Source organism: Lepidochelys kempii, chromosome 11, assembly GCF_965140285.1.
Source record: "Lepidochelys kempii isolate rLepKem1 chromosome 11, rLepKem1.hap1, whole genome shotgun sequence".
Taxonomy (NCBI): Eukaryota; Metazoa; Chordata; order Testudines; family Cheloniidae; genus Lepidochelys; species Lepidochelys kempii.
In genome coordinates, this window is record NC_136390.1 from 50,623,057 (window position 1) to 50,642,465 (window position 19,409).

General features: G+C 40.4%; 1 long non-coding RNA gene across 6 annotated transcripts in view; it reads right to left on the reverse strand.

Annotated features, from left to right (window-relative positions):
• The window catches only part of LOC140895725 (uncharacterized), a 91,791-nt gene that overhangs the window by 12,360 nt on the left and 60,022 nt on the right, over window positions 1–19,409 (reverse strand). For all 6 annotated transcript variants that reach the window (XR_012154326.2, XR_012154325.1, XR_012154321.2 and 3 more), the window contains one exon: window positions 18,412–18,549. This is a non-coding gene — a long non-coding RNA (uncharacterized LOC140895725). The remainder of the gene's footprint in view (window positions 1–18,411; window positions 18,550–19,409) is intronic.

Here is a 19,409-nt window from a genome sequence, read left to right on the forward strand (position 1 = left end):
ATGACAGGCCAAACCCAAGTTACTAGGCTTCAATTTTAGCACTACATCCTTGGGTCTGGTTTGTGGAAGTTCCAGTGTCACAACCTGCAAATAACTGTCTGAAAGTCCTACCAAAACCTGTACACCCCCAAACAGGTCAAAGGCACAAAACATACTTCAGAACCTTATAACACTGTGTAGAAAAGATCATGTTCTACAACCAGCATCAATGCGGCAAGGCACTCTCCTTACTCGTGTTCTATCAGTGAAACCCAATATTGGTCACGAGAAAACTTTGACCTGCAACTAGCCAACTCTGGTTTTTCTAGGTAAACTGGCACAAAGTACTAAGTAGGCAACGAATGCAACCATAGAGGGGAGATAATGTGTCACATTACTCACCAGTGTCTGCAGGCGTGATCAAGGAGCAACATTAAAGGATGCAGAAACTGAACCCCCCCAAAGTAATTGCATACGAGAAAGAGACTATAGTTTTAGGGCTGAAGAGTGACTTGATATTTAGAAGTGTTAGAGACTGTGTTACATCTTCAAGATCCATACCATTAGTTCTTTGTTTAAAAAATAGCTTCGATTGCATTTTTTTATTTTGCAATGTTATCCAAGTGGAATGATCATGTTCTATAATGGCAATCATAAGCACAGCGCTGGGCTATGATTTCCCATTTTCTGTACTCTAAAACTAGAAAATATACCTGATCCTTTGCTCTAGCCTAACTGCACTTGGCACGGAACCTGATGGATGGGGAATAGAAACAGATGGGAAGTGGAATGGGGCAAAGCTGAGAATACATCACATGCACTCCCCTGATCCCTGGGACATCCAGGGGTTTGTTCAAACCTTCTCTGTAATTAGAGCAACCTTAGGGATGTTCTAACTTATGTAACAGCTCCTGAATTTTTAAGCTGGGTAATGGCAGTGCCCCCACTTCACCTCCCCCAACTCACTCCATCTCATGGCCTGGAGAGGGGGGTGGTGTAGAGCCAAATATGACAGCCTACATTTGCTCCATCTGAGGAAAATTTTCCTCCCTTATAGTTCCTTTGTGCCACAAGAGTCGTGCATGCGGTGACTGTGTGCCAAGATCTGGTTTATTATTTTGAAACAAATATTAAGCCCTGTGTAAATTATTTCTTTTGGTGTTTTTCTTTCCACAGATTAGTCAACACTGAGGTAATGATCAGGGCTATCTTTGTAAATAAGCATTAAAAGTAATACCAGCCCAGCTGACCCAGAACTGAATAATTTTGTTAAAACTCTTCTCCTCCCACAAATCTGAGAAAAGTAGCAGGCCAGGATGGCTTTTCCCTTGTAGTCGGAAGAAATAATCACGGCCATGGAGGAAGTGAGTCTAGGCAAGACCCCGCATCCCCAGCCCTGATGATCTACTGATAGCATTCTATCACACTCTTAAAGAAATTATGGCTCCTAAGCAGTTGTACATTTATGAAAATGCCTTAGAGAATGGTATGTTACTTCCTACTATGAGGCAAGTCTTAATTACAGTTCTACTTAAACCAGGAAAGGATGTGTGAAAGTATAATATCTACTGACTCATATCTTTAATCAATACTGACATAAAATACTTTCAAAAATATTGGCTAAGAGATTTGAAAAAGTGATATGGTTCACCCCAATCAAGTGAGATTTATTTTAAAAAGCATGGTTCAGACATCAGTTGATTAATGCTATGGCATTCCACCAACATTCTAGACATTCCCATGCAAACGTTTCACTTGATGCAGAGAAAACCTTTGACATAGTGAACTGGCATTATCTGTTTCTTACCCTGGCTAAATTTGGGTTGGGAAATTCCTTTATTTCATGGATAAAGATGTTATATTCTAATCCCAAATCTAGTAGCCTATCTCCTTCTGCCTGCCCTGCTGTGATCTGTTTCAGGAAACTAAACAGGGATGTCCCTGCCCCTCTCCTGTTCAATTTAGCATTAGAACCATTTGCAATACTAATTAGGGCAATGGTTCTCAACCAGGAGTACATGTACCCCTGGGGATACACAGAGGTCTTCCAGGGTGTCCATCAACTCATCTAGGTATTTGCCTAGTTTTACAACAGGCAACATAAACAACACTAGCAAAGTCAGTACAAACTAAAATTTCATGCAGACAATGACTTGTTTGTATTTCTGTATGTACTGCACACTGAAATGTAAATACAATATTTATATTCCAATAGATTTATTTTATTATGGTAAAATGAGAACGTAAGCAATTTTTCAGTAGTAGTATGCTGTCACACTTTTGTATTTTTATGTCTGATTTTGTAAGCAGGTAGTTTAAGTGAGGTGTAACTTGGGGATACACAAGACAAATCAGACTCCTGAAAGGAGTACAGTAGTCTGGAAAGGTTGGGAGCCACTGAATTAGGGAACACCAAGGTATTCAAGAGATGAAATCAAGGGTCTCAGGAGATAAAAAAAAAAAATCCTTCTATATACAGACAACATACTCCTATTTATTAAAAATCCAGATCAATCTGTGCCAAACACCCTGAAAAAAAATAGATAACTTTGGCAAATTCTCTGGCTACAAGATACATTGGGATAACTCAAAGCAATAAGGATCTCATCAGATCTAGCTGGAAGTGACTCTCCAAAAGGGACATTTGGGTGGCAACAGACAAACCTGGGATATCTTGGCATCCTGTTCTCTAGGGAAATTAAAAGCATAGACAAAGTTAATCTAGTCCCATTAATCATGCAATTTAGCAAACTATTTAAATAGATGGCAGGTGCTACCTCTCCCCATTTTGGAGAAAAATAAACTACTAAAATGAATGCACTTCCCAGAATCCTTTTTATTATGAATTCCTTCCCTATCTACATTCCTCACTTTTATTTTAACCAAAAATCTAAAACCATGTTTAAGCCCTTCTTGTACGGTAAACAAACCCAGAATCTCCTTACACAGATTACAGCTCCTTGTCAAAACAGGTGGTTTTAAACTTCCCTAATTTTAAACTTTGCCATCAGGCAATAATTCTTAGCCAAGCTATGCAGTGACTCATTCCCTCATGCTGTACAGTCCTGGCTTGGCTCCAGCTGGAAGCAGAATTGGTTGCTCCTTTACCCCTTTTTTCAATTGACTGCACTTGGATTACTACTAATTCCCTAAAGAACAATCACCAACTACTGTGGCAGCCAGAAATACTTAGTGTATGATGTCTACTAAATTCAAAAATACCCCCTTCTAAATGCCAAGGCCTCTACCTGGGATAACTCAAAACTCTGTATAGCAGACAACCCCATAATTTAGCCAGACTGGATTAAGAAAGGGATTTTGACCATGAGTCAATGTATTAAAATGATACCTTCCTCCCTTTCATGATATTTGAAGAGAGACTAAGAAGGGAGAGGCCATATATCCAACTTAAACATGCCATCTCCCATCTGTTTAGTCCAGATACATGCGCTATCCCAACCTCCTTGAATTGCTTTATTTTCTCCAAATATTACACGTATTGCCAAGACCTATGGCAACACTATATGCACACTTGGCCAGCAAATTTGAATTAAACACAGAGATTCCCTAAACAAGGAATGAGAGGAAGAACTAGACCAATTGTTCTCTGTTAACCAATGGAACCTCATTTTAGCTAGCACTCTGAACTGTTCATGGACCTCTGTTTAAAATTAATCCAACAGTAAAATCATATGGACACCTCTCTGACTGCTCAAAACAGGTGCCACTAAGTCAGACTAATGCTGGCCCTGTGATTCATGGCCAACATTAACCCATATGCTCTGGGAATGCTCCTACACCCATATATTTTGGGTAGAACTAAATTGCAGAGTTAATATTTTTTCCTATAAAATAAAATTGTGTTACAAACTAAACATCTATTTTCAAACTTAATTGGTGTTAATTGGATGCTGAATAAAGCTTAAAAAAACATTGGCTAAGCAGAGTACTAATAATTATTAGAAGACTAGTACTACAAAAATGGAAATCCAAAAAATGACCAACAATTCAAGTCTTGAGCACAGAGATCGTAAACTTGGCCACCCTAGGAAGAACTGTATATTGTAAAAGAAAAATGTCAGAGATATGAGATACTTTCCTGGAAGCATCTGAATTATCCTGTTAAATGCATGAGCCCCCATCACTTTCCTCTCCTTTCTCCGCACTTCCTTTCCTTCCCATCTCTATCCCTCTCCTCTGAATTTAGCTTTATCTTACTTCATATTTTTTCTTTAAGTAGTTGGATTTATTATAAACAAATTTTGTTTTTAAATTGTGTAATAGAAATAAGTCAATATATAGAATAAAACGTTTCAAGTATAGCTAAAGTTAGGTAGCAAATGGTATAATATATTATAAGGATTTTATGCATAGTTAATTTTGTTTTAAATTAACACAAGTTAATAGGAAAAAAATAATCCCAGGCATTCTATTTCTGGGACATTGTTACGTGATCCCTTGAACTTTGCTGTAAATATACATAATGAATGTGATCTTGTAAACCTTATTCACCAAATGTGTGCACTGACTTTCATGGGATCATTTTGCAAGAAACATCTGCAGGATCTGGTCTCTAGTTAAAGAGGTCCTATTTACCTTATTGTCAGTATTTCCTACTGTATACTTTTTCAAAGAGCTAAATAATTTTATGACAAATATACTGATTGTGGTTTATCAAATGTCATGCTTCAGGGTTTAAACTGATGTTTTGAAGGGATCAGGAAGGATTTTCCTACCATGTACAGCATTACACAATTTATTAGGTGAATTTGATTATGTTGTTTTAATTTCTTTAGCTTTCTCTGAAGCATTTAGTTTGAGCCACAGCAAGACTGATGAACCAACTATCTGAATCATGATTGAAAATCTAGCAACATTATGTGCACTGAAAAGGACACACATGAAATCATATAACTAATGGTGTAGCACTTTATATGATCACTAAAGAAAAATAAGAAGCTGAAGCAATGCCTGACTGCACATATTACTCTTAACGACTTGCAGTATTTACCCTTTCCTCCATCCCATATTCGCCTGCCGAATATGCCTTTTATAGCCTTAAACTGATGCTCCACGGGACAACCTCTCAAGAGTGACACAAAGTGACCTGAAAGCTGAGAATCAGAGGTGATGTGAAATTTTCCAGTGGAATAGTTTTCCATCAGAAAACACTCACTTGATGAATGAAATATTTCTCAGCAACATATACCTTTAATCAAAAAAATTCACAGGAATTGTTTAATTTTCATAAAGTCAAATTATTCAATATAACAAAAGTCAAAACAATAAGAAAATAGAATTTTTCAGGAAATGAAACAGTCTGAAAATTTCGAGATTTTGACTTTGTCCTCATTCTGGGTGAAACCATATTTCAAAACCTTGGAATTTCCATCCCATGGGAAATTCCATTTTTCAACCTGCTGTACCGAGAGCTCACTCTGGTATGCACGAAAGGGGTTGTGGCAGGGAAATAATTAGATGGGGGCCTGAGGTGGGTGGTGGCAGGAATGGAGTTTACAGAACTTTACTAATCTCTGAGAAACACAATCGTCTCTAGAGAACTTTTCAAGCTGATAAAAATTAGAGCAGTTCTATGGATGCTCTAATTTGCATCAAGAATCAGTTCAGGCCCCAAGTTTCCCCCAGGTCTGGGAGAAGTGGGAAAGGTGTTTTACAGACAGTTTGCTTCCTCCACTAACTGCACTGAGCATAAGTTTAGCATCACTGAAGACTGAGCCCTAAGTGTCTAGTGTCAATAGAATTCTAAGCAACAGAACAGATTACTGCAAAACATCTGCAAGAAGTTAAAAAAAAAACAAAGCAGAAAACCACAAGCTCAATCTTGTTACAAAAGAGATTCTCAGGGAAAGGAAGAACAAAGAACTAGAATTATGAGTCAATACAGAAGTCAATAGTACATGTATACCTCTAGGGAGTTACTGTAATAAATTAGGCAGGGCTTTTTATTTTATTTTTTTTTAAAGGACTAGGATTCATTTTGTGTAACCAGAAACAAACAGTGAGTTTAAATGATTCTGTGCAAGTTAAAATAAATATTTTTAAAGGAATCTGGAAAGAGCATTGTTTACTGTTACCCTGTTCAGGGTGCAAAGATGTCTGCATTAGTCAAATTGCATGATTCTGATTTCTGGTGCCGGGGGAACACTACAAGGTTATAAAAGAGTTGTAGGAATCATATAGTTGTAATGAAACATGTATAACTAACATCACCAAAATTGCAAGGAAAGTGTCCGGTCCAGCTTTCACTACAGAGGATCAGACTCTGCATTGAGATATTCTTGGATTCTTTTTACAACTTGAAAGCTCATATATTATGCACAGTGCAAGTGAAGAATGCTGTTCACAGACCATGAACACCAAATCGTAGCATTTCAAATGAAGAGCATGCATATGTTACTCAGTTACAGAATTATTTTTGGCACAGTCAAGCAGGTTAGCAGTTGTTGCTTGGGAGAGTTCCAGAACAACAGCATCCTCTTAACTGGTACAGACCCTGGAGGAAGTTAAGTAATTGTCCCAGTTATCAAAAGCTCAGAGGAATACTTTGTGCTAGGAGATTTTTATTTCATGAATTGCTTTGAAGATTAGAAATATGCAAATTGGGTCAACCTTGCAATTTTCAGGGATCCAAGCAGAGATTGGGTACGTAGGGAATGAGTGGACTGGCAAGAAAATTGCAAATCTGAGTAGTAGCCTCAAGAAATTGCTTGCACTGCAACCATCTGATATGTATGCATGTGGATACATTACCCCCTAAATCTCTCTCCTATTGATCCTCCCTTGCAGACCACCATGGTTCACTGTTCTGTCGTTTTACGATTTTTATCCTTCCCATTTCATTAGACACAGGTTAAGAATCATGATCTTATACCATGTCAGTGAAAAAATTGTTTCTAGAACATTCTTCCAAAGCCTTGGCCAGAGAACCTCTGCACAATTGCAGATTTAAATGTTTCTTGCTGCAAAGAGCTGTTGTTGAGCAGATTGAATATCTGGAACAACCTTTCCGGCTTCATAGAAATACAGCCAAAGGCAAAACAATACCAGCCTCACTAACTGTCAAGCAAGAGTGCTGAAAGCACAGGGGAAGACTACACTACTACATGTGAATAGGACCCATGTCCCAAGCAGTTAGTGAAAGCCAGCAGACAATTCCAGTGATTACTAAGGACATGTCATAAAACTTTCAATTGTCCGATTTAAACTCATGGAACTTGTCACCTCAACTCACCAGTTGTTGTCCTGCCTCTAAACCCCTTTGACATGATAATCATTACCTTATGAGGCCACTAACCAACTTCATCAATAACTCATATCTTACTTGAATTTTCCACTCTGACATCAGTGCTGGTTTTGACATGGAGATGGAGCTAGTGATAGATGATCTCTTCAGGGCTGGCAGAAGCCAAAATATCTATGTGAGAGATCTTAGAGCTATCAGCAGCTTTCAACACTTGATCATAATCTGCTGTGGACATTACTGTAGGAACTAGCAAGACTAGAGAGTCAGGTACAGCTTGCTCCTTGCTCACTCTCAGAGATCACACTGGTGGTGACAGGAAACTCCTTCTCTTTCTTGGAGGTTTCTGCAGTCCTCAAACTGATCAGCTTATTTAATGTATAATTCAAGGCTGCTGACACTATGTGATGATACAGGCTACAGTGCCATCAATATAATAACAATACACTGCATCTTGTTCCTCTAGCATGGACAGTGTGTCCGCCCTGCTGTCCAAAGATTTGGAGTAAAGAAGGGCCCACTCAGTCTCAGCTTTGATAAGAGCAGAAGATGGAAGTATCTAAAGAAAGTAGTAGGAAAATTTCACTTCACCTCACATTAATGGCTCTGCCCTGCAATTGTTAAGGTGGTCCAAACTGCAGAATCCGTATTATGGACTTGTAACAGGGTGCACTCACCTCTCGTAAGCGCCCCCTTGGCAAAGTGTGTGTGCCTGTACTCTCTGTTTTTCCCTGCTCTGGGATAGAGCAGTGCCCCAGGGCTCCCTCCCTGGTGACAATGTCTTCACCTTCTTGGGCTTTCTGGCTGCAACTCTCCAACTGGACCGCTGTAGTTCAGTTCACTCTCTGCCTCAATGTCCAGGCCACTTCCCCCTAGTGGCTAATAGGTGACGGTGGGGACCAGGCCCATCCACTATTCCAGGTCCCAGCCCAGGGACCCTATAGAGAGCAGCCATCTGCTGTGTTCCTTAAATTACGTCACATGGCTTCTCTAATTCCCTGGGCCATTTCCCCATGGCTCCCCACCATCTTCTCCCTTACCTCAGAGCCTTGTCCTAATGGAGTCCCAGCAACCAGCTCAGGACTCCTTCTCGCTCTCCCTGCCTTCTGGCAGCACTCCCTGGTCTGAGGTTCTGGAGCTCCATCAGTGAGTCACACTCCTCCAGCTCCAGCAAGGAACTGAACTCCCTCTGGTCTTGAAGCTCTTCTTACACTAGGCCGTTGGGCCCTGACTGGCTGTGTCCCAGACAGCCTCTCTAGGCAGCTTGGAGGACCCCCTCAACTGCCCTTTTTGGGGGTGCAGGGTGTGGCAGGGGCATGAAGCCTCCAGCAGGGGGCCTCAGAGGGGGCCTCAGAGGGTCTGATATACTCCCTCACAGGACTCCATTACTGATGGATGCCCAAATAGCAGCAGTGGCCAGAAACATCTTCTGATTTCAGCTGGTCAGAAGACTACTCTCTCTCTTTCTCAATTACAGATTTAGGCACAAAGAGGCATGCTTCTCTCATATTAAGACTGATTTACTGCTGTACTATGGGTGAGATTTGGGGCCCACTGAAGTCAATGGAAAAACTTCCATTGACCTAGAGTCAGGATTTCTCTTACTATACCTTGACCTGCACTAGAAGAAGGTGGTTCAGCAACAAATCTACTAAGTATTGTAACTAATGAAGAAAAATAATTCTATGGCCTGTGTAAGGAAGGTCAGACTGATCTGAGTTGTCATTTCTGGATTTACAATCTAGGAATGCCACACTACATTGGCTACCCCTCCAATTCCCAATGCTTTTTAAAGACCTAGCAATAATCTTCAAACCCTTATACAGACTACAATCCAGTTATCTCAAAGAGATAAGATATCCTAGAGAGCTGTGGAGAGAGTTTTCTTCACAGCAGCTGCATTCTCTAAGTCTGAATCAACATGTGGCAACAGGTTAAATTTAAGCTTAGTTTGACTGATTTATCAGTCATATTAAAGTAGTGATGTATTGTGATATGAACAAAAGGCCTCCCAAAAGGAAATTTATATCAGCAAATATCAGTCAACGCCTGTTAACCTCTGTAAGTAGGCTTGCAGGCATACTACCTGAACAGAATTGTTAGAACTCAATAGTGCTCACAGTCACTGAACATTTTGCATAGAAAGTGTTTACAAAAGGCACCAGACTGACAGCGCTACAAAATTCAGGGGGATTTTCAACTTCCATCAATTAATGTGTATGTAAAATTTGGGGCAGTATATATCAGCCCACACAAACTGCTATTTATGCTTCCTCATTGAACATTTGGCTCTAAATGTTGTTGTATTCACAGACCAAGCTCAGCACATACTTTGCCAGCTTAAGGTTTTTCAAACTATGCCACCAGAAGTGTCCAAGTCTCTTAGAAGGTCTGGCCATCTCTAGGTGTCAGAGGAAAATTCAATCTCCATTCTCACTTCATGGAGAAATCACATCCCTCAAAGCCAGAGAAAATAAGTTTAATTTGGGGAAGAACTGCCTCAGGGGCTGGGAATGAATCTTTCCTCTCTAGCTGGAGTAAGCACATGGAGAAGTCTTGCACCACCCAGCAGCTGCTAACAGTGGTAGTAATGGCTATGACTTGCTATATTCTCAGGTTTGGGTCATTCAGTTGGTGGATGGAATCGATTGTTGATATCCCATCCCCAACTTGACTTCATAATACCCCTCCTCACTGCTACAGAGAGAACTGCCTCAACAGAATTCCAAGGCACACAGGCAGAGGGGTTTCTGGCCCTGGGCCAGAGGAAGTGGGAGCCCATCCCCTCTCCTTCTGCTTGCAGTCCCTGCCAGCGCTCCTTCAGGGGAAATGGGGTTGGGGCTCGGGGTTCTGGCCCAGTCCTCACACCCAGCACTCCTGCCAGGGAATGGGGTCGGGATGGGGGGGCCCCATTTTTCTGGGGGGGGCCCCAATTGACCATGGCCCCTGGGCACAGGCTGTTGGCCCAATGGCTAATCCATCACTGCACACAAGTGCCAAATGGAGCTGGACCATAAGTGGAATATATGGACCACAAATGGAATATATGGCTACAGCAAGGTAGCCATAGATGATTAATGCAATAAAATGACCTCTATACGTATGTACTGTTCTTAGTGTTATCTTTGTTTAGGGTTCTTTCTTGATTTTTAACAATGTCTGTATCTGTACATACAAATGAATGCAAATAAATTAATAAAAACATGTATATAACTGTCCGCTATGGCACCATATCTTTAAAGCTGCTTGTCAGTCTTTCCAATACCGTAAATAAAGCCCCTTCAGTATTGTTTGTGCTTGCCTAATTCTTTTAAAAAAAAACTTTTTGCCTAACACTATCGAGGAGAGCCACAGGGTGCCCTGGAGCCAGAACAGAGTTTCAATACTGTGGGCACTGGCTTCCTATGGATCCCAAAAGAGTTTGGGACAGAACTGCAGCCCCTCACCCTGATTGAAGGATTCAAGAAAAAAACATCTGCTAAGGGCTTCTTGTCAAATTTTCCGACTTTCAGACCCAAGGGATATTTCCAAGAAGGGGGCTGATTTGAGCCCTGATGAGCAATTAAGATGATTCTTATCCACTAATATATACATTGTTACATTCTGTTCTTTGATTCACATCAATAAATCCCAAAATCTCACAGGGATTTATATTTATATGAGCAAACAGAATGTGCTCCATGGTTAACAGCAACTGCTTATTGTGCCAAATCTTAAAGGAAATTCAGCGCTATTGTTTATTCTCACATCCACTCCCCAGGATCCAAGTTAAACTACTCATTTCTGCAATAACCAATAAAAAGGTACAAAAGAAACTGCCATTAAATTCTTGTAATGGCCTATTTCACTAACATTGTTAATTATTAATTTTTAATTAACAGATTCTGTGTAATAAAGAAGAAATCTTTTGTAACTGAGGGTGAAATTCACTCCCCTCTTTAAAGAGACAAATCAAACCTGTCCAGGGAACTAAGCAAGGTTAACAAAATTAAATTCACTTTCCAAATCTGTCGACAGGCCATAAGGCCACAATAGCAGATTCTGCATCTCCAAAACCCCCATAAGGAGTTTATAGGCAATGGGATCTACATTTTTTCCGTCCATTTCCAACAGCTCTATTGCACAGCCTGTTGAAATACCCTTTCAGTGCAATGAAAGGGATATGGAGAAACTTGGTATAGCTGTTGTTCCCTCCACCATCATGTAGTGAAAAGGGCCTATCCCAACTCTCCATACTCATTTGAATGTTAACCATAGTAATTTAAGTTAACCAGTAACTCCTGCTTCCTGTCAATTGCTAGGGATCTTTTCCCAGTGAATTCTGGATAATAGACAACCCACTTGTTTTAAGAGATCACCCAGATAATCTTTACACAAGCTATGGGCCTCATTTGCCACACGGTTATACCAGCACAAAAATGGAATGGAATGCTGCTCCACCTTTACTAGACAACCATTTCTATTAATTAACAGGTTTTAGTCAGTACCTTGCATCTTAACAGGACCATTAATTAATACAACAAAACCTAAGGTTATGAGGCTATGACTGTTCTCATTAAAATAAGAGATTTTCCTGTCAATGGATGAGTAATGCAATCTGAAACATTTCCAGAGACAAGGTTTCTTTGCCAGGGATTCTTCATATACAAGACTCAGTTAAAGTAACATCACATTTTTATATCATTCATCCCAGAGTATCTGAGCACTGTAGAAAAGTTAGAACAAGAAATGAACCTGAGCTCACCCAAAGGCCAGAGAGAAGAAGCCACCCTATTAGCAAATATATAAATAAATGAAACAAACCTGAGCGGGGGGAGGGGGGGGAATCCTTTCATTGATTCACAGGGAAAACTTTCACTGACCTCAGTGCGAGTTACACAAAAGGGAACAATGGTAAAAAAAAAAAAAAAAAAAAGTTGTGAACTCTTAGCTGTGGCCAAGCACACAGTACAAATCAGGAGCAAGGAAGCCACCCGCAGCTCCCATTGGCCGGGAACGGTGAACTGCAGGCCCTGGGAGCTGCGGGCGGTGGTGCCTGCGGACAGTCAATGTAAACAAACTGTCTCACGGCTTGCCAGCAGATTACCCTGGCAGGCTGTGTGTGGCCCATGGGCTGCAGGTTGCTCACCACTGTGCTAAGGTCTTTTCAAACCACCTCAATATTTCATTAATTTAAATTATATCCATCACATACACACACCAAGTGAAAAAACTAAAACCACCATCTGAAGGATATAAAGCAGTGGCTCTCAAACTTTTTTACTGGTGACCCCTTTCACATAGCAAAGCCTCTGAGTGCGACCCCCCCTTATAAATTAAAAACACTTTTTTATATATTTAACACCATTATAAATGCTGGAGGCAAAGCAGGGTTTGGGTTGGAGGCTGACAGCTTGTGATCCCCCCATGTAATAATCTTGTGACCCCCTGAGGGGTCCCGACCCCCAGTTTGAGAACCCCTGATATAAAGCTGTATTTTTATCTTCAGTTCAGGATGACAACATTAAGCATAGGTCCAAACCTTGAGTACTTTGTATATGTCACCAGCACCTAAAGATGAAAATGAGATGCATGGGTATAAACAAAACACACACTCCAGTTATGTAGCCAGTTCCTCAACTATGGAGTGACCCTCTAATGGCCAGATATGCTAGCTCTCTGGCCTCAGCACACCACATGATCTTGCTAATACATTGTCATGCCCCTCAGCGAAGTACATAAGCATGTACCTAACCTTAAGCATATGAGCAGTCCCACTGATTTCAAAGGAATACTTCATAGGCTTAACGTTAGACATGTTCTTTAAATATTTTGTCTAATATTTTGCCAAACACTTTTACTCAACATTTACAAAACTATCAACCTCTTTTATTCTAAAATTTATAACACCATAGTCTGTCCTGCATTCCTTGTGGAGCCACTGAAGTCAATGGTATATTGGGGCATACAAGAAATATAGGATTGTGCCCTTATTTCCTTTGGCACTGATTCTGAAATCACTCCATATGAAATCCACAGGACTCCTGGGTCCTTTATTTGTATTTGTTCTAATTTTCCTCACTGTTCTCCTCATAAAATAGCATATCCAGGCACTGTAGACTATATTTTGCTAAACTTAGGCTTTCAAAATCCTTTCTTGAAAATATTCCAAGTTCTAAAGAACAAAGTCTGCCCTCAGATACACATGAACAGCGTCCACTGAAATAATGGAAGCTGTATGTTGGTAACTAAGGGCAGAAGAGAAGAGAAGAGAAGAGAAGAGAAGAGAAGAGAACGAGAGTGTGTGTGTGTGAGAGAGAGAGAGAGACAGACACTCCAGTGTAAAAATACAATGTTCCCAAAGTCCTGTAATTTATAACATTGTAACAGGTAGCGTAAAACCTATCTGAACTGATTTACAAATAAATATGCTCATTGATTTAAAATACATCCTCCTTTTCATTTTGGAATATTGGATTGGTGTTCCGAGGGGTTTTGCAGATAAATCATAATCTTTCCATATGACATTTTTAATAGAGAGAAGATTGGAAGTGTGGACTGGGAACAATGAAAAAATAAGATGGTGTTATTCATCAAACTTCAAGTTAGAAAATGGGAAGGTTATTATATAAAGTACTTGAGATTCATCTTTATGACCTTAGGTGAACTTCAGCATAAGCCTTTTTTACTACAACTTTGAGAGCTTAGAAAAATCCTCCAAGCAAAGTACCTTATAAAAATAAATCCCACTGTCCCAACTTCCCTTTCTGATGGACTGCAGGATGTTGCCCTCTTGTATTTGTTCCCTCTCTACTGACTCTCAATTTTCTGAACAATATCTGGAGTCTCCCAGGCAGTTCAGATAGCTGCAAGCCATAGGAGAGTTTAATTAAATGTCTATTATACTGAATCAGAAATGGGCACATGTGAGACAAGATTTTAAAATATATAGCTCTCACTGTACTACCTGTGCCTCCTGACACTGAATCCCATGATTATGTGCTCTCTTTTTCTTTGTATAAACGGAGTTTTAGTGCCTGGAAAAATCACTACAAACCAAATACTGGCAGATACCATTCAGCATGAGGTCCACCCTATGACTAGTCCCATTGAAATTAATGGGAACAGTTGGCAAGTAAGGTATTACTCAGCAAGCACGAGGAAGAATGTCGGGATCTGTCCTGAACTAACAGAATTGGAAATTCAAGTCTTTTGTTGATGCACAAAAGTGTTACTGCGTAGACAGCAGTGGTCCAATGCTCTCTTTACTGTCCATCAGCCATGTTACGAAAGGATCAATTCTAGAGCTGAGGGGGGTAGTTCAATCTTTCTATAGAATATGTAGAAATACTACCAGTTGGGAGGCGATGTATGGGTTGTGGACCTTTTTCACTGGAAACTGTGTGGCAAAGAGGGCAGAATTATCTTTATTTCATTGTAGGTACAAATATTTGGCCAGCTTTTCATGATGTAAATGAGCACAGCTACATTGCCATCAGTGGAGTGATGATGATTTATATCAGTTGAAGATTTAGCTACTAAAATAAAGTCCCTGCTTATATTATTGACAAAACTATCACAAAGGCTCTGTGGGGGTGACAGGGAGAAAGGTGACAAAAGAACTTTACTTTGATTTTGCATGCTAATTTTGGATTACAATCCATTGAGGTGTCATATCACCTTAACTACTGGAGTATCTTTGGGGGCAGAAGGTTTAGGTGGGGTTTTTGGTCCTTTAATAATCCTGCCATGTGGGGCAAGTGCCTATTCTCCAGCTACTCCCACCCCTGCTCCCTTCCCCAAAATCTCAGGAGAAGTGTGTGATCATCACTCTAGGATTATCTGCAGCCTCACAGGAAGCAGGGAGTGTGTCCTGCTTCTGCCACTATGCATCTCAGTTGGATTTTCTGGCCAGATATGCTTCCCCTGCACATCACATAGCAAAGGGGGTTAGGTGACCCATCACACTCTTCCTTATCCAGCACAGAATTCTGCCCTGATCCTTTTTTTCACTTGAGTTCATGGGAATTTATTCACTAAAAAGCAATTTCACTCCAGTGATTCTTCCAACTGGCTGCTGCTTTTGTCAGTTTCAGCTGACAGCTGCAGCATAGTGGTAGGGTGCTAAGAAGGATGTTAGCACCAGGGTCTGCCATACTCAGATGAAGCAATCAGATAAATTCAGTATGCAAGAAGAGCAAGTCAGGCCAGACACAAGGTTGATACGTGAACAGTGTACTCAGAAGATGGAGCTTGTATGCTTGGGGGAGTTTATTCAGAAGTGTTCAAATCTCAGACAAACATCTCACTGCAACTTTCATATTATGCACCATTGAAGTAATCTTGGAAACAAGTTTAACCATGTAGCTAGAGGGACTTCCCTTCATGAACAGGCTGATGAGCAGTCAGCTAGTTTGGCAGGAAAATTCCACTTTTTGAAAAGTAGCTGTTCAACCAACCATTATGACAAATGGGGCATTTTTAGTACAAGTTTGGGGTCCATTTCTGTGCCCCTTTATCTTAGTCCTCTGGCACAATATGCACTGCTTGTGCATTGCTCTGAGTGAAATCCTGACCCAACCGATGTCAATGGCAAAGCTCATTGACTTCAATGAGACCAGGGTTTTACGCTCTGTCTGTAGAATAGCAAGAGTGGATAGAAGTGCAGTGGTGGTGCACCTAGATAAGTTGGGCCTCTAGTATCCGTAGAACTGCAACAATAAAATTTTGGATTGCTCCCCTTAACAGCAAGCAAGACACTGTATTTTGTGAGAATGTTCCAATTACTTTTTAATTTTTTTTTGAAGAGGTGAAAGGTCCAAAAAATGTGGGTGGCACCAGCAAGAGGAATTAAAGGAACTACAGGAAAACAAGAACAGTGGAAAAACAAAATTCCTAGGAGGAAAAAGAAAATAAATATGAAATTCAAGGAAAATGAATAAAAAGTAAATAGACTTTAAAAGACAGTCAGCCTGAGAGAGATACAGATTCCGGCAGCCTTCCTTTGTCCCTTCCCCGCTGGACCTAGCGGTACCCACTCCAAAGCATTGGGCTCAATGACCTCTTCTCCATCCTCTACATGGTGAGCAGCAAGAGACAGAAGGAACTCCCAGGAAATGGCCAGGAGAGTCTCCAGTTTCTCAGGGCTACTTTGCCAGTGCAGATAGCACCTTAGCTAAGAGTACAAGGTGTATGCCACCTTATAAGTGATTGCACCCTCCAACCAAACCCAGAGGGCTGAATCTAGGGAACAGAGACCAGAAGCTCCCCTCCCACCTCCACAGGTGAACTCTCCCCTTTTTTATGCCTACAATCCTTTCCTCTCTGTCACATTAACCATACTCAACTTCCCCCTGCCCCACCAGTATTCCCTAAAATAAGGGTTTTTTTAATATAAATAAAACAAATGTGAAAAAAGGAAACTAAAGACATAAAACTAGTATGACATGCACCTGTCATCAGCCTGGTCTCTTCACTTGCATCTTGTATCTCATCACCCCCTTCCCCAACACTTCATCTGTTTTTTTCCCCCTTTCTTTTTCGATGGTAAGTACTTTGGAACAGGAACTGTATCTACCCATATGTTTATACAGTGTCCAGCACAAGAGGGCCCAATCCCGTTTGAGTTCTATTGCAGTGTAAATATATAAAAATAATGCAAGCAAAGCCATTTCAAAAACAGCTTCCAAGAGAACAAGGTATTAGGAATTCTACAGAAATGATAAAAATTACTGAGGAAAATTGTACATGAAGATATGGAGGGAAAAAGGATATGGAGAAAAGGAAAGGAGTCATAGGGCCTAATTCTGTAATGCAACTTCACTGAACTTCACTGAGAATTTTGCCTAGAGCATAGGGCTGGATCTATAGCAAGCCATGGCCATGCCTCTCAAGAGCAGTTGCTGTTTTTGGTTGCCCAGGCCCAACCTCAAACAGATAGTGCCTGATGTTCAGAAGAGATGAGCACGCCATTCTAACTGAAATCAGTGGGAGCCATGCATACTCAGCACCCTGAAAAATTCAGGCCCAAAGTCTCTCACATTGGGCATTCAAATTAGATATTACTTAAATTGTGTCTTAAGATTTTTGTTGAATGTTTGGTGATAATATGTGTTATACTATTGAAGGCCACATAAAATGGAGGCTGTCTACAACAGATAGTGTGGTTGTGAAAAGTATGGGAATATGAGCTTTTGGGGTCCTGTCATTTCTCAGTTGTTTACCCTATTTTTGATGACCAGAGCTTCAAGAAAAGACATCCCATTACTAGCCTCCCTTTCTTTGCTAGCACTCCTAGCTAGGGGGAGTATTTATAGTGTTGCAAATAATAAACCATCAAAGGTTTTGGGAAGACAGAACACCATTCAATTCAGTGTAGCCATGGAGTGCAGGCCAATGAGAAAGGATAGAGAAACAAATGATGATTAAAAAAGGTAAGAGACATGAAAGGGGACAAAAAATGTGTCTCTTGTCCTTCTGTTGAAATGCCACCATATCTATTTTAGAGTCTTACATTTTCAGTCACATTTATGATTCCAAAATAACTGTAGAATAAACGATAATAGCTAAACAAAACAAAAAACACCTGAGTGTTAATATTTTCTATATAGGTTTCAGAGTAGCGGCTGTGTTAGTCTGTATTCGCAAAAAGAAAAGGAGTACTAGTGGCACCTTAGAGACTAACCAATTTATTTGAGCATAAGCTTTCGTGAGCTGCTGTAGCTCACGAAAGCTTATGCTCAAATAAATTGGTTAGTCTCTAAGGTGCCACTAGTACTCCTTTTCTATTTTCTGTATATAATCACATGAAAGGTGATGTAAAGAAATAGCCCCTAAAGACAGATTTTAGTAGCCTCTGTATAACCAAAACAACGTTATTTGCTGCGTCTGTTAACAGTTATAAAACATTTGATCATATTATAAAATAAAGGATTAATTTATATTTTATTGTACCTTTTATAAAATACAGAAGTTTCAATATTGTATTTTTTTAGCAACCTTTAAACAAACCTTATCTGAAGTGATTCCCCCCCATCTCCTCTCACTAATTAAGACAGTTTGAAATTTCTGAATTTAAAATAGGCACAAGAAAAAGAGTGTAAATATACAGTCACTATTTAATTGTCAGGAGATGACTATTTAATTTCCAGAAGCTGGGAATTGGCAATGGGGATGGATCACTTGATGATTACCTGTTCTGTTCATTCCCTCTGGGGCACCTGGCATTGGCCACTGTCGGAAGACAGGATACTAGGCTAGATGGATTTTTGATCTGACCCAGTATGGCTCTTCTTGTGTTCTTATGACTTTTTCTGGACAATTGTGTGCTCCTTAACAGAGTAAAGATACAGGTTAGAGAGTTTTCAATTCACTAATCAGTTATTAGAAAATATACACAAATCCAGGTTTTCTCACATCCCCCCCACCCCCATACACACACAAACTCACTCTCCTGCTGGTAATAGCTCATCCAAACTGACCACTCTTCAAGTTTAAATCCAAGTTAAACCAGAACATCTGGGGGGGGGGTAGGAAAAAACAAGAGGAAACAGGCTACCTTGCATAATGACTTAGCCTCTCCCAGTCTCTATTTAAGCCTAAATTAATAGTATCCAATTTGCAAATGAATTCCAATTCAGCAGTTTCTCGCTGGAGTCTGGATTTGAAGTTTTTTTGTTTTAAGATAGCGACCTTCATGTCTGTGATTGCGTGACCAGAGAGATTGAAGTGTTCTCTGACTGGTTTATGAATGTTATAATTCTTGACATCTGATTTGTGTCCATTTATTCTTTTACGTAGAGACTGTCCAGTTTGACCAATGTACATGGCAGAGGGGCATTGCTGGCACATGATGGCATATATCACATTGGTGGATGTGCAGGTGAACGAGCCTCTGATAGTGTGGCTGATGTTATTAGGCCCTGTGATGGTGTCCCCTGAATAGATATGTGGGCACAATTGGCAACGGGCTTTGTTGCAAGGATAAGTTCCTGGGTTAGTGGTTCTGTTGTGTGGTATGTGGTTGTTGGTGAGTATTTGCTTCAGGTTGCGGGGCTGTCTGTAGGCAAGGACTGGCCTGTCTCCCAAGATTTGTGAGAGTGTTGGGTCATCCTTTAGGATAGGTTGTAGATCCTTAATAATGCGTTGGAGGGGTTTTAGTTGGGGGCTGAAGGTGACGGCTAGCGGCGTT